The following is a 21,258-nucleotide window of genomic DNA, read 5'->3' as shown; positions in this document are numbered from 1 at the left end:
GATGAGTGCACAAATACTTTCAAAAAGAATTACAATTTCTCTGTAATAACTATCAACATTATTTAGCTAATAGGGGGTCCCTGGAAGACCTTTAAGATCTGTCTGTAAAAGAAAAGGAACCCTGGCAATTCACAAGACAACTCAGCAACGTTGCATCTGCTCCTGGGGCAGGTAACAAAATCCAGTTTTAAATTTTGCTCTAAACAGTTAAGGAGATAATCAAGTCAGCTTGGGATTGGGTTGTGCACAGGAAGGCTGCAAAAAGATTACAAAATAGCCTCCCCCTGGCAGAAATGTAAAAAAGCCATTCCATGATTTTTTTTTTTTTTCAGTTCTGCCAACGATTTATCTTCAGAAGACAAGCAGATGAGGAGACAAAACCTACTGATGTGGGTACCCAAGCAGGAACCCCCCTCTTGCACCGGCGACTCACGTGAGAAGAAGGTAGGAAATCAACAGCATAGGGGAAAGAAAAGGAAAAGGAGTTTGGAAACAAGATAAGACAGGCTTCTTTTGAATAATGGAGAGGACTCTTAGAAAAAAGAAAAGAAACAGAATAAATTTTTATTCACTGATTCCATTTCAGCGCAGCAAATTCTCATTGGCTTTAATCAATTGCTTTCTTACAGAGTTTTGTCCATATGTATGTGACAAAATCAGCGGTCATTTAATGACAGACTTAGAATGTGTGCTGAGAATGAAACCATTGAGATTTCCTTGTCTTTCCTCCTTTCAGTAAAAATCAGGAAGGGGAGAAAGGGAGGGGGTGAGGGTGGGGCAAGGAGAGCAATATTTTATAAAAGTGACAACACGTTTTGCATTTGAATTATTATTTATTTTCCCTGATGGAGTTTCAAGTGGGTTATTGCAAGGAAAGGAAAAACTGGAAATTAACCAAACGTGGTCCAGGCTGGGGATGACGAGTTTAGCAGGGGCTTTAATGGGACCTCCTAAGCGATTCAGGAGAGAATGAATCTCTCACAGGTTCCCTTCTCATGGGATCACTGACTAAGCTTCCCCAAATCAGGATGCAGCAACAAAATCAGGGTGCAGCATCTTTTAAGTGGGCTTAAGACCCACTTAAAAGCTTATCATAGCGAGATGTTGAGAAGATAAAGTTTTAGTTTTTTATAGAGCAGAAAAGATATGTGAGATGAGGAATAAAAGGTTCTGTCTAAAAGCCTGACGTGTGTAAGACTTTCCCTCCACTGTTGTTTTCCCTTTGGTTTGGTAAGAATGTGGTGAGTGAAGTAAAAAGATAAGGAGAGAAGAACCACAGAGACCCCCTCGAAGCGTAAAACTCTGTTTATTAAGAGTGAGAATGTTCAGTGGCCTGTGACCCTCCCTTTCCTAGGCCACCTTCCCCAGTGCTTGGCTCTTCCCTGCCTTGCACCGGGTGATCCAGGCAAGGCCCTGGCTGGGGGTGCCGAGGGTGGAGGAGACAGCTCTGGGTCCTTCTGTGCCACTTCCTCCCTGTGCTGGTGTTTCAGCAGCAATCTGCCCCTCTGCGATGGCAGCCTGTCCACAGCTCCAGTGCCCATAGGCTTGGGGACCCCGTTCCTTCCCCTCATCTGATTCTTCAGGCCTAGAGTGGCGAGGGCTTCCCACTGTGCTTATCTCTGGGTACTTCGGCCTTTCTGGCTGTATTTTCTTAACCCTGCTCCCTGCTCTATGAACAGACCCTTCTCTAAATTCACCTCAACCCTCTTAATGGGATTCTCTTTCATGGGATTCTGACTGACAGAGTGGGGCTAAAAATATCTCAAACCTGATAGAAGCTGAGAGGAGCTGAAATTTCGAGTTGCAGAAACCTGGATGCTTGCCACTATATAGAGGACAGCAAACCATTTATTATTTATACAATTTCAGGCAAATAGGCTATAGAAATTCCAGGTACAAAAGATCTGAAGAGATGACTAAACACCAACTAGGATTAATTATATTAATCATGGACTTTTAAAATCACCAGAACCACCTGCTGCTAAATTATAAAGTCCAAAAATACTTCAAGAATTGTTCAAAACTAAATAATGTCAACTCTCTAGAATGATTTATTCAAATTTAAGTAGGCCAGACTCACAATTTGGAGCACAGCTCTTTAATACATATAGATTCGAATTTTCCAAAAGAGAAAGAGAAATAGATTTGTTACTTGACTATTAGAAAATTCATTGCATATTTAAAAAGCAAGAGAACTTAGCTGTCTGCCTGTTCTGAGTCTGAGGTGTAAATGTGTACCTCATCATACATTAAGTATCTATAGATTATGCTCAATACTTTTCGCAAAATGTAGCATAAAGTCACTACTCATGCCCTTAAAATAGACAACAACAATGTAATTTTAGAAAATGTTAATAAGTTTTCCTAGCTTTTTTTTTTTTTTTTTTTTTTTTTTAGCTTTGGCCTTATCCTTTTTTTAGGTAGTGGCTGGCATTACGGACTAATTACTTAATACACCTTTGTTGCCTTAGAATTCACTGAGCTGAAATGGAGTGAGAGCTAAGATGCTCTCAGAATATTCTTAAAATGACTGTGCTGCAAAGAAGCCTGGGTGAGTAGAAGAAAATAAAAGGAATGGTGGATACAAGTGAAGGTTAAAATGAGGTAGGAACTAAATATTATACTGGCACTTGGGGTTAGTATTTATGAATTGTTACTTTCTGGCAATGCTCTACTCTTTTGTATCTTCTTTGGGACAGAAAATTCCCTAAGGAAGACCTTTCCAGGAAGAGCTTGTCCCTAAGCTTATGGGCTCAGGGTTTGAACAAAGCGTCTCTTCCAAGACCTTGTGAATAATATGCATATAGTCCACATAACTTCACAAAGTAAAGTTAAACGAATGCATTCTTTTCCTGCTATTAGACCCCATTTATCGCACTAGCTGTTGGTGATTTGAGCGCTCCTTTCCAGGGCTCTTGAGAGTGCTACTCTAACAACACTGCCCCCTAGTGTTCTCTCGCTTTGGTGCAACGTGAGTAAAAAAAAAAACACCAAGATTTACTTTCAATAGATACACTGTATTCATCAGTGTTTTGCTATAGAGAATGTAAGATATCTTTCTGTAAATTATTTAGATATTTAATCTTATTTATTTATCCCAATAAGATATTAAAGCATGCTAATCTGGAATGATTTTTTTTCATAAATGGGTAAAAGCAAAAGTAAAAGTTTAGATACTATCCTATTAAATAATTCCTGATCTAATAAACAGAGACAAATTACCTAATATTTTTGAGCACCTATTATGTTAGACATGTAAGAAATACTGTATTGCAAATGAAGTCTAAGTAAGCCTAATTCAATACTTAACTTTTAAAGTTAGAAACATTTTAAATATATTTATTAATTTGATCTCGAATTTAGGGAAAACGGTAAAGATGGAAGAAAGAAAAGGGAGAATTGTTAAATTTTACATATCTAAGTGGCTTTGTATTATGTTTTAATTGAAAAATATTTTAAACAAGTCAATTCTGATAAGATGTAGAAATTCTACTTGAGCTTTAGGACAAAGTGAATTAAAAACAAAGGCTTTCTACTTGAAATGTGGCCAGTGTGACTGAGAAATGGAGTTTCTAAATTTTCATTTCATTTTAATTAATTTCACTGATTTAAATTTTAAAACTGGTTGATACTCAATTCAGTCACTGAAAACTTTTAGGTATGCTTGTAACAACTTAGGTATCTGAATCTATTTTTTTCAAATGTAAATTGTAAGATATCTACTTAGATTAAATATTCCTAATAAAAATATAGCATTTGAATTGCATATGCTATAAGTGAAAAATGTACAGCACATTTCAAGTGTTTAGTACAAAGCCAAAAGAATGTAATATTTCTCATTAATAATTGTTATATTTAGTACATGTTTAAATTTATATTTAGATATGTCAAACAAAATATATTATTAAAATTAATTATATTGGTAAAAAAAGGCTATCTAATAGTATAGAAATCATAACTATGTATTCCTCTATCTGAATAAACAGAGAATCAAGTTTTCAGATTATTAAAGATTGAAAAATTGAAAATATATCTGTTTTCCATGGTGCAGTTCACATACCACTGGTGATAAATTACTTTAGCCAATGCAAATATATAGGCTTTTTATTGTTATGCATTATTTGAGCAACAGTGAAAATGAAACTGAGATATCAAATCTATGATTTTGCAGATATTGATGTTTAGGACTACATTACACATTAATTACAGTGCTCATGTTTATAAATTTTTAGTAACTTTGACTCCACCATTAAATTGGATTAGAAATATAAGTTGCAGAGTTTTCTAAAGCCTGGGTTTTACTGTTTCTATCCTTCTGGTGTCATTTAACATGTTCCTCTGTCCATTGTATTTCCTGTAAGTTGTAGTTAGAATTAAGAACAGCACCATACAATAGAAATATGAGCCACAAATATAATTTAAAAATTTTAAATACACATTTAAAAAAAGAAAAAAAAATTAAAATTAATTTTAATAATATAATTTGATTTAACCCAATATGTCAAAAATACTATGTATGTAGTCAATATTAAAAATTATTGAGATAGTTTACATCTTTTTTTCATATTAAGTTTTTGCTATCTGGTGTGTATTTTACGTGTACAGAACATCTCAATTTGGCCTATCCACATTTCAAATGCTCAGTAGCCACATGGGAATAGTACTGAATACAGTAGACTCAGGGACATCATCAGATTGAGGTTCAGTTTTTGGCCAAAATACCCCATAGACGGTAGTGTGTACCTCCATACAGAAGCATATGTCTGGTGGCTTTTTTGTGATGTTGGCAGTCATTGATTACCATTGTCTACACCCAATAATTCATTAAAGGCTGCAAAATGGCAATACTAGAATTTTAAAATTCCTTCTTCATTTATTAGATGGAATACTTTTATCAAGAGAAACATCTCATCAACTACTTGGTTACTTGGAATAATATGCATAGGGAAGTTAGAAAAAATGTTTGATCCCTTCCTTTTATTTGCCAGTTTTTAAAATAATGATTTTGGTTTCCTTGTATTTTCCAAGGATGATCAATAATATTTAATTTTAACAGTATCATTAGGAATTCATGAATGTTAATATTTGATGTGTTTCAGTTCATTGCAGAGTTAACTTAATTGCAGAGTTCTGATATCACCAAAGCAGTTTATGATATTCCAGGTCCATCTTGTACACTTCCTTCCACAGACCTGTAATCAGCTATTTCTTCAGGGAGACTTTGATTCCTTTTAGTGGAAAATGGTATGTAGAGAACATTATCTGTGTTTGAAGGGTTGAGCACGTTCTGTCTTTTCAGAGAACAAAGCTGGAAAACATGTATTTTAATAAAATAATATTCATCATGAATTCATGATAATGTTTCCTATTCAAATTCAAGTAGAGGACTGTTTTTACAGTGTCCTTTTCCCTGTCAAATTTCAAATTTTATTGACATGAATATTATTATTCATTTGCTGTATTCATAATACACATATGCAACAGTCTCGAATAAATATAAGACTACCACTAGCAAAATGATTACAAAAATCAGCTTGAGATACTTTGCAGTTATTTTTGTCATTATGATAACATTCCGCTAAAACAGGCAAATTACTGTGTTTTACAGTCACTTGGAATAGTCCCTTTGGTGCTGTTCTGCCACCTACTGGACAGACAGGCTCAATAGTCTTATTTTACTTTTGATGTTCAGGAATCACTTTATTTTAAATTTAATTTTGCTTTATAATAATGCAAAGTTTTACATGACTCTAAAGTCAAATTTACGAAACAAGTCTAGTTTTTCTCCCTGTCTCCTCAATCTTATTTCCTTCGTCTACCTTTAAATATTTTATTTTTAAATGCTGTGATTTATATGTCCATTAGTACATATTTGTATATAATTTGTATACAAATTATACAAAATTGATATATATTTGTATTTTTTATCCCCTGTCTCCTTTATTAGATAATTGGTAGCATACTATACAGACTTTTCTCCACCTGAAAGAAACATATATATTATTATTAAAAGTTTATATGTATATAACCTGGAGTGTTGGATTTTGCTTTGTTAGGTAATCTGGAAATCTTTTTATAAATGTAAATTTAATCAGTAAATTTATTTTTAGGATCCAAATGCTTGGCATCACTTTTGTCACATTTGTTACATGTATTTCCATCCATACAAGCATGCAAACGTATTCACATCTATACACCCGTGACTACCTCTATCTTTACTGCCTTACATTTCCACTCTTTTCCCATGTGGTCTATATCAAGGCTGCTCCATGAACTGTTTGCTACCAAGCTATGATGACTTGTGAATAGAAAGTAACAACAACAACAACAAAACACATTTAGAAACATTTAAAGTAATTTGATATTGCCACTAAATTCAAGCATATGATTTTGTATATTACAAGTGTTGCTTACAAATTATTGGGGGAAAAAAGTGGTCCTTCACTACAGAGTCTGAGAAGCACTTGCCTACATTATTTGCTTGTGCGCATGTGTTCTCTCTCTCTCACTATCTTTTTGTTTTATGTTTTCTTTTTGAGACAGGGTCTCACTCTGTCATCTAGGCTAAAGTGCAGTGGCGCCATCATAGCTCATTGCAACCTCAAACTTCTGGGCTCGAGGGATTGTCCCGCCTCAGCCTCCTAAACAGCTGAGACTACAGGCACATGCCACTGTGCCTGGCTAATTTAAAAATTTTTTTGTAGGGAATAGGGGTCTCACTTTGTTGCCCAGGCTGGTCTTGAACTCCTAAACTCAAGCAATCCTCCCACATCGGCCTCCCACACGGCTGGGATTACAAGTGTGAACCACTGCACCCAGCCTCTTTTTGTATTTAGAAATGTTTGTGCTATTTTGTTCTGAGCCCTTTTTATTAACATCTTCATATAATCTATAATTTTATTAATACCTGTAAATAATACCTTTAGTCCCATTTTTACTTTTCTCCCCATCTTACTATGAATAAAATTGAAATTAGCTAATAACCCCTTCTTCACCTTCTCCCCTGTTCCCTGGCATCTATTTTCAATGGATATGTTTTTATTCTCCATTGATATCCTTGAGGCAATCACAGAGCTTATTCTACTTTTTATATTCTCTTTCCAATTTATGCCCCTCCTCATTTTTTGACAGTTAATTGTATATAGAGCAAATGGCCATTACATTTTATACTCTCGCCCTTGTTAACTACAGGCATTATGAGTTATACAAAAAAATGTCTACTTAATGCTCACCGCCACTTCTATTGTCGATGTTTCTTTAGTCATACCGGTTTTCTGAGGCTTGGTCTCCATAAATTCCCCAGGAAAGGCTCATAGGAACATTACTCCCTGAGTTCTTGTGTGTTTATTGAGAACTGTGACCATGGTATTTAAAGATCAATGTTGCTGGGTATAAAATCTTTAGCTTACATCTGCTTTCTTTGATATTTCTTAAATATTTTATACCATTGTCTTCTGGCATAAAGCATTGCTGTCAAAAAGTCTGATGACAATCTGATTTTCTTTCTCTTACAAGGAATATTGACTTTTTAACTAGTTCCAAAAAAAAAAAAAAAAAACCTTTTTTCTTTTTATTTAAAGGTCAATAGTTTTAGTAGACTGTTTATAGGGCCAATTTCACCAGGTATGTCCTTTCAAATGTTGGGCAAGTGTATTTTTATGTCAGAAAAGTAGTCTTTGAATTATAATTGATAATATTTGTTCTTTCATTACATTGATTTTCTTTTTTAGGAACTTCTATGATATGTTCTTTTTTCTCCTATTCCTGTTTTCTATGCCTTTTTCATATATATGTTTTAAATCTTTTTATTTCAAAAATATTCATTCTTTCCTTTTCTATTTTTCTTAAGGAACTTTCTGCGGTGTTCAATCACTATTTTGTTTCTTCTAGTCTAGTCTAAAATTTTGGAATAAGTTTTTCCTTCAACTCTAATATTTTTCTATTTCTATAAACTCCTTTTCAAGTCTTTGTTTTTTCAAATTAGCTTCTTTTTGAGTTCTTAAAATTCTGGGTTATGCTGTTCTTTAAAAGCTGCTATCTTTTTTTCAGCTTGATTTAAAATATTAGGCTAAATTTTCTTCTGTTTTGTTTGCATATCTTTCTGGCATGCTTTTATTGTCTGCAGAGACATTACATTCCTCAATTCATTTTTCTTTATGGTAGATTCGATGGCCATTTTTTTCTTTATTAATGTTTAAGTGAGATGAGTTTTCTTGTACTCTTAGAAGAGAAGAGTGAACAAGGATAGCTTCCTAGCTCTAGAGATTTAGAGCAGCCTTTTCTGTTATTTTTGGATGTGTTTACAAATATGTATCTGCTATCTGTTGGCTCTTTGCCCCTCCCTCCACTTGCATCTGCGTCTTCTTTCTTTTGCCTCCTTTGCTCCTATCATCTATTTCCTGCTCAATTTGGATTCTATTCCAGTAGTTTCTCCTCAATGTGGGGTTTTGCTGTGGAGGAGATGGCTATTAAGGGTCCCTTTAGGGTCCATGGGGCACAGGCTCCTCCAGCACAAGCTGGTTCTCTTGTGTTCACCCACAAGTTGGAGGCAGCAGGACTCTAGGGGTTTCAGTTGCCCTTCCCAGAGTGGCCCACCAAGCCTTACAGTGGGTACTTGTGAACTATTTTTGTTTCTCTGCCTCTTGGGGCCATCAGAAGTCCCTTTGTCCTCTTTTCCTCTGACGTGTTGAAGACACTGTACAGGTCTTAATCTCACCAGTAGTTTATTACAACCCACACATATTTGGAGGTTTATAGGGATGTGTTTTCCCGCTGCTTTACTGGAGATGTTGTCTGGGAGGTTTTGCTTTTGCTATCTTAGTTGCTCTGTTTCCATGGGGTGATTTGGAGAGGTGGAAAAATTATGCCACCTTGCCACCACTTTCCTAATTACTTTAAGCAACCGAACTTTTAGCAACCAAACTTTTAAATTACTTTAAGCAACCAAACTTTTAGTCTATTTCTGTTGTACTTTGTTAGTAAGCATCTACCTGCCTGTCTGTGTTAACAGGTTTTCTGATGCACTATACAGTCGACCTTTGAAGAACAAAGGTTTGAACTGCACGGGTCCATTTACAAGCAGATTTTCTTCTGCCTCTCCCTGGCTGCCGTCACCCCGAGACAGCAAGACCAGACCCATCTCTTCTCCCTCCTCAGCCTACTCAATGTGAGGATATGGATAAAGACCTTTATGATGACCCACTCCACTTCCAGTTAATGAAATATATTTTCTCTTGCTTATGATTTTCTTAATAACACTTTTTTTCCTCTAGCTTACTTTACGGTAAGAATACAATATGTAATACATATTACATATAACATACAACATATGTGTTCAATGATGATGTTATCGGTAAGGCTTCCAGTCAATAGTAGATTATTAGTAGTTTAGTTTCTGAGTAGTCGAAAATTAAACACAGAATTGTGACCCTTTGGGGTTGGTTCCCCTAATCTCTACATTATTCCGGGGCCAACTATTGTTTAATCAGCATGGTCATATTGACGTCCATGCATGTTGTTAATACGTGAGCCCTCAATAGAGAATATGTCCACAGTTCAGGGATCTATTGATGTCTTTCTACACTGCCAGGTCTCTATCTCTCTCTCCCCTTCCCAGTCTGTGAAGAGTCTCTGCGTGTCTCTTTGTTGCCACTGTCTTGAGTGTTCTCGATGCTGATACAAGGCCAGTTGAATGTGGATTGTCCATCTGAAGTGCTCCTGTGTGATTACTAGGCCACGGGACAGTCACAGACATCTCTCCTTCCTTTCCTCCCCTAACAAGCTTTGAGCCCTGATTCTTCATCAGGGTGGTAGAGGATAAGTCTTAGAGAACCATGACCCCTGTGGGAACATATTAAAATGATGGGGGAATCTACTGGGAGGAAACAATAGTTTGATAAAAGCTTCCCAGCTGGTTCTAATAGACCTCCTCAGGGCTGTAGTTGGATCCTCTGCTCTTGGTAGAGACAGGGAGGGTGCCATGGAATTGGCTATGGGTCCAGATCACCTGGGCATGCTCAGGCATAGGACTGGGAAGTGACTGACTGAGATTTAAGGGATAGGAGAAAAGAGAGAAAAGAAGGCAGGAGCCCAAGGATGTAATTTCTTTTTGGACCCGTCTTCTTTTTCAGGTGCTTAATATCATTTTTTTTTTTGAAAGGTAACAGATTTATCTTGAAAGCATTTGTAGTTATTCCTGCTTAATTAATGTCTAGCTAAGAAATTCTTTCAACTCTAAACAGAAAACAAAGTATTTCATTTTACAGGTAGAGATAAAAAGTATCGAATGGGAAAGTTTGAAAGAGGTGGCATTTGGGGTGAAAGTGTCTCCATCAAAGAAAAACTGATGACATCAGATCTGTGGCTGTTTTAATAGAGGGAGAGAATACAGGAAGGCAGAGGGGCTGAGAAGGGAGATGTAAGAGATAGGGAGCAGCAAGTGGATGCTGGAAATGGCCATAAACTGCTAATTTCATAAGTGTATTTATCTTCACTTGTGCACAGAAAAATAAAGGCACTGTGTGGGTGTATTAATGCTCTATATGAATGCCAGGACTGGTACAGCCTCAGGCTCTAAGGAAGGAAGATGGTCAGGTATTTGGTAAGATGATTTGAAGACAGAGAAGTGTCAAAGAACTGATGGTCTGACTTGAGTCCTGGTGTATGATGTAAGAGCTTAGCAGATTATAATATTCAGGATAATTTCTGAGGAACCCACAGAAGCTACAGTGTCCACGGCACATTAGTAACTGAGGGTCATATAATTAAACAAATAATTGTTATAGATGGTTCATTTGTAAGTTAGTAGACATTTCTGCTATAAGCAAAAATGTTGACTTCAGAGAAATAGACAACTTTATATTTCTGAGGCATGTATGTTTTCTCTATTGTGGATGATGTATCTTCCATTACTAATGAAGGATCATAGGAATTGAGGTAATTGAAACACAGTTCTCCTCTCTGTGGTATTAATATTTTTCCCAGTGATTGTTTTTCTTTTCCTGTTTCCTGGATATGACAGAGCGCATGATATAAGTACCTAATCACTCGGGGAACAGCTACCCCCGAGGCCATCTGCCTTCCTCCTGCTCTCCCGTGGAGTCCCTTCTTCTCCCTTCCCTTCCGAATTAACCTGTTCTTTACCTGGATGTTAACATTATTCAGCCCCTTTCCCCGTTCAAGGTTAGTGTTCCATTTTTAGCCCTGAAATACACATCAATTAGATTACTAGACTATTCACTGATCAATAATGTGAAAAAAACAAAAAAGAGAAACTGTGAGTCAGAAGAGGAAAAATAGTGAGTCATCAGACAGAGGTCGTCTCTATTCTATTAATTTCAACTGCACAGTCTATAATAACCAGTGTGTGGGAGTTTCAGCCTTCATCCAAATAACGTATGTGAAACCACAAAGGAATTCAAGCTGCAGACAACAAGGCACATTTAAGAGGTTACAATGTTAGTGTTGAGCTTGGGGACATAGAATAGAGCATTGATTTCTGATAAATTATTGTGCATTGACATTTTTGGCACAGGCATTTCTTTCTATATTATGGTTCCATAAAAAAGTCAGTTTGGGCCCATTAATTGCCTCAGAGGGAAGGGTGTGTGTGTGTGTGTGTGTGTGTGTGTGTGTGTGTGTGTGTTAGGTGGAATGTGCTGGATTCGGGAGGCGTAGTGGGATGTTGGCATTTTACTTTGAAATTTAGATGTACACGCCCAACAACGCTAGCCTTTTATATTTTAATTTAGGATATCTGGGCTCCATTCTTCCCTTACTGCTTCCCAACCATGACTTACTGTTCTTAGCGCCGTTGTCATTCAATCAGGAATTCTCTCGAGCAGACCCGCTAGTGGCATTCAGTGGATCCCAGAATAGATTTAGCCTGTTGGGAGCATAATGCATGTTTTAGTCTCCTGGTCACATACAAATGAAATAGGAGGGGGTGACAAAATGTAGGAATTTAGGAGGGCCCTATGACTTGACCTTCTTTTGCACATTAGACAGACTTCTCAGATGCTTGAATCTTCAAATTATTATGTCTAATTACTTAAACTGAAAAGGTCTAAGACTGAATTCACTTTTTTTCTCTAAACATTTTTCCTTCCGAATTTCTTTGTTGTGTTTTGGTGATACTCTATTCCCCAGCTGCCGAGTTTTCCAAATTTTTAAAATATATTTACCCAGTTCAATTATTTATTCAACAAGTATCTATTCTGTTGGCATGTTGTGTGAGTCACGTACTGGGTACTCTGGGATGGAGAGATAGGTTAGTGCCCACCCTCAGGAGTTCACAATTTAGCAGGTCCCTTTCTGCATCCTCTCCCTCCTGTCAAGTGCACCTGTGTCTTTAGTTTCTTCCTTCCCATCCCTATTGCAGCTGCTCTGATAGGAGCCTTCTCCATCACACCTGGCCCACAGCAATCAAGTGTTCCATAGTCTCAGGGAGCCTGAAAGCTATAGCTTCAAAATCCAGTTTCTCACTCTCTAACCTCTTCCAGTAGTTCTCAACCTTGGTTCTGCATCAAATGCATTGGTAATTTTTTTTTTTATCTGTCTGTTTTTGACACGCATGCCCAGGAACCCTCTTATAGAGGGCTTGGTTCATATGTAATCTCTAAATGGTGATTTCTTTGGGCTTCCAGACAAGAGACAATTGTTCATTCCTCTGTGTGTCTAGTTGTGTGTACTTCACTTTTACTGATTACATTGGTACGCCTGTGCCACTCTGTCCATTCCACTAGACCATGACAGCACTGAGGCCAAGAAATGCTACACTACTCAGCTTTCTGTAAGTATTAGTTCCTTTTACCCCATCTTTAATGCCTAATGATGGACAGTAAATTCTTGCTACATCTTCATTTTATCAAGTATTCTTCTCTTGCCAGTTTGATTACAGGGAAAATAGCAACCTTGGGAGACTAGCAAAGCCTCTGTATCCTGTTTGTCTTCTAGGGCCAGGGCAGGGCTAAATTGTGTTTGAAAGAACAGAAAATGAGTTGTTCCAATTTTCTCTTAGAAAAAGTCCAAGAAGCACTTGAAATTCCAGCATTCTCTTCTCTCCATGGGAAGCACCATTTCATTTCTCATTTCTTCATTAATACTCTCTTTTCCTTGTCCCCAAGAAAACTACCACTGTATTCTCACCAACGAGTATAAAGTTATTTGTTTCTTGATAGGAGCGGAGGTCACTCTAAGAGTGCTACTCCAGCTGTTCAATTTTTGCAGTCACAGTTGGAGGAGGGTTAATCATAGTTAACACAAGCAGCCTAACTTATCAACCCTTTTGAATTATGTGTCCCTGGAAAAAATAGTGCCTCTGTTCCCCACCCAACCCCTGGCTTTTTTTTTTTTTTGAGACAGGGTATTGCTCTGTTGCCCAGGCTGGAGTGCAGTGGCACAATCACAGCTCACTGCATCCTTGACCCCCAGTGTTCAAGTGATCCTTCTACCTCACCCTCTCAAATAGCTGAGACTACAGGGACCTACCACCATACCTGGCTAATTTTTAAAATTTTTCTGTAGATGCAAGTTCTCACTCTGTTCCCCAGGTTGATGTTGCGCTCCTGGCCTCAAGTTATCCTCTTACCCCGGCCTACTAAAGTGCTGGGATTACAGGTGTGAGCCACTGCACTCAGACACTTCATGGAACAATGCAGTGTTCTATGAAGTGCAAGGTGTAACTGAATAAGAAACATACAGTAATTGTATAGAAATAGGGCTGTAGTGAGGAGTGAATGGGATAACAAGGTTAAAACCATCAATGTAGCACCTGGCCCATGCTAAGCACTCAATACAAGAATAACCCTGGTAACACATATTATCTTCATCATAGTCAGATATTTCGAAAAGACTCCCTGGGAATAATTATGGGCTTTGGAGCCTAGGGCAGAGGCAGGGCTTCTTGCTCCTGGGACAGCTCCAGGAGGTGCTGACTGGAAGGGTTGAAAGGCCAAGGTCTGAAGAGTGGCTGAAGAGTGAGTGACCCTTAAGGGAGCATTTGGGTTCCAACCCCCACGTTTCCCCTCGTGCTGTTTTGTTACTTCCTTAAAATCATTTCATTGCTGGCTGGGTGCGGTGGCTCATGCCTGTAATCCTAGCACTTTGGGAGGCAGAGGCCGGCAGATCACCTGAGGTCAGGAGTTCGAGACCAGCCTGGCTAACATGGCAAAACCCCGTCTCTACTAAAAAATACAAAAATTAGCCGGGCGTCGTGGTGGGCACCTGTAATTCCAGCTACTCGGCAGGCTGAGGCAGGAGAATCACTTGAACCCAGAAGGCAGAGTTTGCAGTGAGCCGAGATTGCGTCACTGCACTCCAGCCTGGGCGACAGAACAAGGCTCTGTCTCAAACAAACAAACAAACAAACAAACGAAAAACCATTTCACTGCTATGAGGCATCAGAATAAAACCCTAAAGTTTTCTCAAAAGGGAAAATGTGCGTGTGTGTGTATTGGCTTGCTATTTGGTCATGCCGTGGTGACTTATCTCAAGGATTTATAAATACTTATTGTGCAAACACTGTGGATCCTAGTCAGCATTCACTCAGGAACTCAACCTGTCTGTATTTTTGGGTTATCTTGAGTTTTCTTTCTATTATTTTGCATGTAAGAGTGGTTCTCCTTTTTGCAGCTTCTTTTTCTGTCAATGGCAAGCTAAAAACTCACATTTGGAAAATATGACTATTCATTTGCTTAATTATCACATAAACTATTTTTTAAAATTGGAATCAGTCACTAACAAATCCTGCTGGGCTGTTTCCTCTGTCTGGACTCCTCACCCACGGGGATTTTTCCACTGAACTTTATGACATACAGTAGCCCCCCCCTTATCCATGGGGGATACATTCCAAGATCCTCAGTGGATGCCTGATGCCCCAAACAGAACCAAACCCTATATATAAATAAATAAATATATATACACACACACACTCACACACACATATACACCAAGTAACAACAACAAAGTTATCATGTCCAGCTCTTCCCTAAAATAAACATCAACTTGTCTTCTCTTTGTAAAATTGCATATCTAGTTATGTTTTCTCAGGTATAGTTAAACAAAAAATACCTATTTTCGCAAGGTATTTGTATGCCATATAGTTATTATCTTTGAATCCAAGCAGGAAGGCTTAGCAAAGGCTCTGTACAGAAAGCTGTTGTGTCTTGTATCAGGCTACAATTTTTTTTTAAGTCAAATTTCCCAAAGACAGGCACAGCAGTTGGATATAAATGGCTTCTGAAGATATATCACATCTGTCCAAAAATGAAAATCATTTTTCATGCCTAGCAATTTTGAACTTTCCAAATTGCTCTGTGAAAGTGTTTTATTCTCATGCAATGAAAGGCAGAAAAACCAAAACCAGTGACGGGGAAAAAAATAACAATTCCTATACAACTACCATATGCTTTTGATTCAGGTAGTTCAGTGCTCAGTATGTTGCTTTTTTGTATTCGTTTTTACTTTTCTAACTTTTGAACCAATGCACAAAATGGGAACTGGATTATTCAAAGGTAGAAGAAGAAGAAGAAACGCTGATGATGATGAAGCCTTGCTACAGGACGTGGGAAGGGAGTGATAGCCACCAAGTCTCTCTCTCTCTCTCTTTTTTTTTTTTGAAACGGAGTCTCGCTCAGTCGCCCAGGCTGGAGTGCAGTGGCGCGATCTCGGCTCACTGCAAGCTCCGCCTCTCGGGTTCACGCCATTCTCCTGCCTCAGCCTTTGGAGTAGCTGGGACTACAAGGCGCCCGCCACCACGCCCGGCTAATTTTTTATATTTTTAGTAGAATGGGGTTTCACCATGTTAGCCAGGATGGTCTCGATCTCCTGACCTCGTGATCCACCCGCCTTGGCCTCCCAAAGTGCTGGGATTACAGGAGTGAATCACCGCGCCTGGCCGCCACCGAGTCTCTTTAGACTCCACTTGCGCTCCAGGCTCCTCTTGACTTCTGACCTTGTCTGCAAATGAGTGGATGCGGATCATCAGGTCGCTGCTTTCCTGTCTGGCATCACTAATCTTGTATGAATAGCATTAACTACAGAAAGCATTCATTGAGATCCATGTTTCCTACTGTATTGCAGCCGATACTGGGACAACCACCACCGCAGCAGCAAACATTGCCTCGCTGTTACACATTTGTTTATTCAATCATTTCCTCATTCACTCAACCAGCAATATTGTTGAATGTGCCTGGTACTCTCCTAGATACTGGAGATAGAGAGGAGCAAGAAGGTGGGGTGCTTTCCCTCAATGAACTTAAAGTCTCCTGGAGGACACAGATCATAACATGCCCATGGCAGGATAGGGTTCTCTTCCTCCTTTGTTGCTTTATTTCCTTCCTCTCCTCACTCTATTGGAAGTAGAAAATATTTGCATAATAACAAATGGAAGTTATGCCATGAATGGGATTCATGTTCCCATGGTAGGGATGGGTTTGTTTAGTAGTTATTTCAAGCTGAAGAATGACAGCGTCCACCACCCTCCCAGGAATGGGAACCTTTAGGTGAATGAGTCTCCTCACTGGACCAAGGGAACAGTAGCAGGATGGAGCTGGATCATGTATGGACAGGGAGGTAGAGGAGAAGAGAAGAGTTCCAAAGGTTAGAAGGATTCTTAGACTCCCATATCTGGCTGAATTTCTAAAGACTGAAGATGTAAAGAGGGCAAGTCATGATCTGCACTACTTACAAGATCATGCAAGTTCTGTTCTAGAACTTGAGCATATCTGTGATCCACAAGGAGCACAATTGTCTTACTTTCTTGTAACAGACTCTACCACAGGACATGATGCAGGGTTACACACCATTTTTCTAAATATTCCATTGAGATGAAAGTTTGTAATCAGATGATTCTTAATATGATTTTACTTTGATTGCTACACAGTTTAGTGTAGTGTTTGCTTAGAAGCCAACACAGTAAAATAAAAGTAAAATCAGATTAAGAATCATCAGGGTTGCTGGGTGCGGTGGCTCACGGCTGTAATCCCAGCACTTTGGGAGGCCAAGGCGGGAGGATCGCTAGAGCATATGAGTTCAAGACCAGTCTGAACAACATGGGAAGACTGTCTCGACAAAAAAATATTAAAAAATTAGCCAGGTGTGGTGGCACAGGCCTGTGATCCCAGCTACTTGGGAGGCTGAGGTTGGGGGAATGCTTGAGCCTGAGAGGTAAACGCTGCAGTGAGCCATGATCTCATCACTGCACTCCAGCCTGAGTGACAGTGAGACTGTCTAAAAATCAATAAATAAAATTTAAAAAGATAAAGAATCATGAGAATGAAGGATTTGAGGCAACAAAAAGCACAGGAATCATACAACTGTGTGGAATGTATATATTTTTTGCTTTCAACTTTATTTATCAAATTTTCAATGCTATTGGTCCTTTCAGGGGTTGCTCCTTAGCTCCTCTATGCTCACAAGAATGGAGGTGGGGAGGCTACTACTTCAAGATCCATATCTTTTTCCTGTCCCTTATTCTCATTAATGAATTATCTTATTTATCAAATGTCTACTGAGCACCTATTTATCATAGGCCCTTGGCTAGTCATCGGAAACACAGGATGAAAAAAAAAAAAAAATATCCCTCCGGCCAAGCACGGTGGCTCACACCTGTAATCCCAGCAGTTTGGGAGGCCAAGGCGAGTAGATCACCTGAGGTCAGAAGTTTGAGACCAGCCTGACCAACATGGTGAAATCCCATCTCTACTAAAAATACAAAAATTAGCCGGTCGTGGTAATGTGCCCCTGTAATCCCAGCTACTCGGGAGGCTGAGGTAGGAGGACCACTTGAACCTGAGAGATGGAGGTTGTAGTGAGCTGAGATCGCGTCATTGCACTCTAGCCTGGGAGACAGAGCAAGATTCCGTCTCAAAAAAAAAAAAAAAAAAAAAAAATTCCTTGCCTGCCATCAGACGCTCTCTGTCTAGTTGTAAAGAGGTCGTGAGCATGGTGACCCCACTTTCATAAATGCCACCAGAAGAGAGAGGGCATGGGAGAGAAAAGGCTCAAAGGGGGCGCAGCCAGGCTTTTCTGAAGTGAGAGAAGCCTTCCCAGAAGACTTGATGTAGGTAAAAGTCTGTTTAGAAACTTTCTAGATTGTCAAGGGGATGTGCATATTTCAGACAGAGCAATAGTACCTACAGGGGCAGCAATAAATGAAATAGCCAATAGTTTGGGATGGATAGAGTGTAGAATGTGGCGGTAGAGAGGGTGCTGATAACAGTCCTCTGGGCCAGGCCTGGTGGCTCATGTCTGTAATCCCAGCACTTTGGGAGGCTGAGGCAGGAGGATTGCTTGAGCTCAGGAGTTCAAGACCAGCCTGGGCAACATAGTGAAACCTTGTCTCTACCAAAAAATAAAAATAAAAAAATTAGCCAGATGTGGTGGTGAACACTTGTAGTCCCAGCCACCTGGGAGGCTGAGGTAAGAAGTTCCTTTGAGCCTAGGAGGTCAAGCCTGCAGTGAGCCATGATCACACCACTGAACTCCAGCCTGGGTGAGTTCAGTGGTGTGAACATGACCCTGTCTCAAACAACAACAAAAACAACAACAACACAAAACCAAACAAATTTAAAAAGAATCTTCTAATTTCTCAGAGAAAATAACAGCCATAAGCATAAGCACCCAAAGTCATGATGCATCCCCAAATGTGATGACACCTGTATCCACCTTTATTTCTTATTGTGGCATCTCAGCTCCCCACACCCAACAGAACAGTTGACTCTACAGTGTCCTTGGGCATCTATCTCTCCCTTTCATCCCTCTAACACTGCTTGAATTCAAGCCCGATCCCTTTCCACCTGGTGATTACCAAAACCTCCTAACTGCTTCCAGCCTCAGCGCCATGCCCACCTCTCCTGGCCTCTTCAGTATCCTCCCCTAGCCAAGGGAGTCAATGTTCTGAAATGCACACCTGCTTCTTATACCCCTGTCTACACATAGCACACACTTTAGTGGATCCCCATGGCCCCAAGGCAAAGTGCAGGCTCCTCAGAGCAGCACTGATGGTTCAGACTGACACCTCTGCCCACCTGCCAGCCGCCACTCTGCCACTTCCACACAAAGAATCCCCCAGCCACTGCAAAAACATCTGCGACTTTATAACTGCACCACAGCCTCACAACGCGGAATGGCACTGCGGAGAGTTTCAGCAGCCAGGCCTGGGCATGAGACATACTCCTTTTCAGGTTCCACTGGCTATCCCAAGCTACAAAGGGGGCCTGGGAAATGAAGTCTGGCTGTAGCACAAGAGGAAGAGAAAGCTGGTATTGCTGAGCAGCAGGCTGTCTGCTGTGGGTCCTTTAAATTGGTCTATGTATTTGACATTTGTCTTTGTCTTTTTATCCTATAAATTTTCTTTGACTATCTTGTTAACAGATTGCTCCTGTTCTTTTTTTTATTTTTTGAGACAGGGTCTTACTCTGTTACCCAGGCTGGAGTGCAGTGGCGCAATCTTGGCTCATGGGGTCAAGGGATCCTCCTGCCTCAGCCACCTGAGTAGCTGGGACCACAGGCATGCGCCACCATGGCCAGCTAATTAAAAATAATTTGTTTTACAGAGACAGGGGGTCTCATTATGTTGCTCAGGCTGGTCTTGAACTCCTGAGCTCAAGTGATCCTCCTGCCTCGTCCTCCCAAAGTGCTGGGATTGCAGGTGTGAGCCACCGGTCCCGGCCCTATTTATATTCTTATATTGCGATTACAATATCCTCTCAATGTTCTGTGAAAACTAATTTAGTAATATTAAGTTGTAGTTTCTAAAAGTTTTCTTATTTAAAAAAATTCTTTCTGTTTCCACTGGGGTCATTTATTCTGAATGTTTATTTTAGCTCTAGTGTGTCTTGTGCCGTTGGGGTACCTCAAATCATGATTGCTAATGCTTGCTTATTGTTTGCCGGGTACTATTATAAGCATTTACATATGCAATCATTTAATATTTAAAAAACCTCTCTAAGGTAAGGACTATTACTAACCTCAATATAGAGATAAGGAAACTGAGGCACAGGGTTTCCCTCACACAGGTAAGGAAACTGATCTGTGCCCAGGTCCACACAGTTAGTAAGTGAAGGAGTTGGATCCAAATCCAGACAGTCTGACCCTACAGTCTTCCTTTCAAATGGGTAGTGCACTTTGGATGTCTGTTTGTGGTTAAAAGTTTCAAGCACTAAATTAGTCAATGTAGGCAGTTGTCAGAGGCTTTCTCTGCTTTTGTGTAAAGAGGACAAATCACAATAATAATTTCTATATGCTCCATTCTCCTCAACTCTCTGACATTTCTTTCTCCTTTTCAGTGCAGATTTCTCATACTTTATGGAGAAATAGAAGGCACCAGATGACAGCCACCACACACTTTTGTCCCCATTGCAATAGGATGCTTCTAACAATCGTAAAATTATGAAACACTGAATTCCTTAAAAGTTGTCCATTTGTGGATTTATCTGACGGTAACTATTAAATATTTAAAAGTACTTTAATGAATCTACTCATGATGATTGAGTAATCTATTCTCTGAATTCCACCAAAAAATCATTTTATGACCAAAGTCATAACGAACATATTTCTATAGTCCTAAGCTGGCAAGATAAATAGAGATCTGTTCATAATATAAACAATATATTTATTTATTCCTAAACTAATAAGATGATTATCAATCTGTAAGAGACTACGAAAATCAATACTGTATACTTGCTGTACTTGGTAAGAATTTCGGAAACATGTTTGTTCTTTTATTTGTGTTCTGGAAGATACTTAGCCCACTTTTTTTTTTTTTTTTTGAGATGGAGTCTCGCTCTTGTTGCCCAGGCTGGAGTGGAGTGGCATGATCTCGACTTACTGCAACCTCCACCTCCCAGGTTCAAGCGATACTCCTGCCTCAGCCTCCCGAGTAGCTGGGACTATAGGCGCGCGCCACCATGCCCGGCTAATTTCTGTATTTTTAGTAGAGACGGGGTTTCACCATGTTGGCCAGATGGTCTCGATCTCTTGACCTCGTGATCTGCCTGCCTCGGCTTACTTAGCCAACTTTTAAGGACAAGTCCAGCCATCCTTATCCTTCACAGCAAATAACAAACACAGTGATTAGTGGGGGTGAAGAGATGTTGGTCAAGGGGTATGAAAGTACAGTCAGATAAAAGGAATGTGTTCTAGTATTTGATAGAATACTAGGGAAATTATAGTTAACAAAAATTTATTGTATACTTCAAAGTAGCTAGAAGCAAAGAACTGTAATGTCCCCAACACAAAAGATAAATGTTTGGGGTG

At 39.3% G+C, this 21,258-nt stretch overlaps 1 protein-coding gene and 1 long non-coding RNA gene across 7 annotated transcripts in view; one reads left to right on the top strand and one right to left on the bottom strand.

Annotated features, from left to right (window-relative positions):
- Nucleotides 1–21,258, bottom strand: part of DLGAP1 (DLG associated protein 1) — a 977,987-nt gene that overhangs the window by 503,809 nt on the left and 452,920 nt on the right. For all 6 annotated transcript variants that reach the window (XM_063653448.1, XM_054461416.2, XM_054461415.2 and 3 more), the window contains one exon: nt 11,799–11,884. The gene's annotated coding sequence lies outside the window, so the exon portion shown is untranslated. The remainder of the gene's footprint in view (nt 1–11,798; nt 11,885–21,258) is intronic.
- LOC129019136 (uncharacterized) lies at nt 342–20,383 on the top strand. The gene is made up of 3 exons (XR_008495528.1): nt 342–444; nt 2,472–2,551; nt 20,289–20,383. It is a non-coding gene; the product is annotated as an uncharacterized LOC129019136 (long non-coding RNA).

The sequence above is a fragment of the Pongo pygmaeus genome, chromosome 17, assembly GCF_028885625.2.
Source record: "Pongo pygmaeus isolate AG05252 chromosome 17, NHGRI_mPonPyg2-v2.0_pri, whole genome shotgun sequence".
Classification (NCBI taxonomy): Eukaryota; Metazoa; Chordata; class Mammalia; order Primates; family Hominidae; genus Pongo; species Pongo pygmaeus.
The sequence above is the reverse complement of the archived record's forward strand: the minus strand, read 5'-3'. Positions and strand labels throughout refer to the sequence as shown.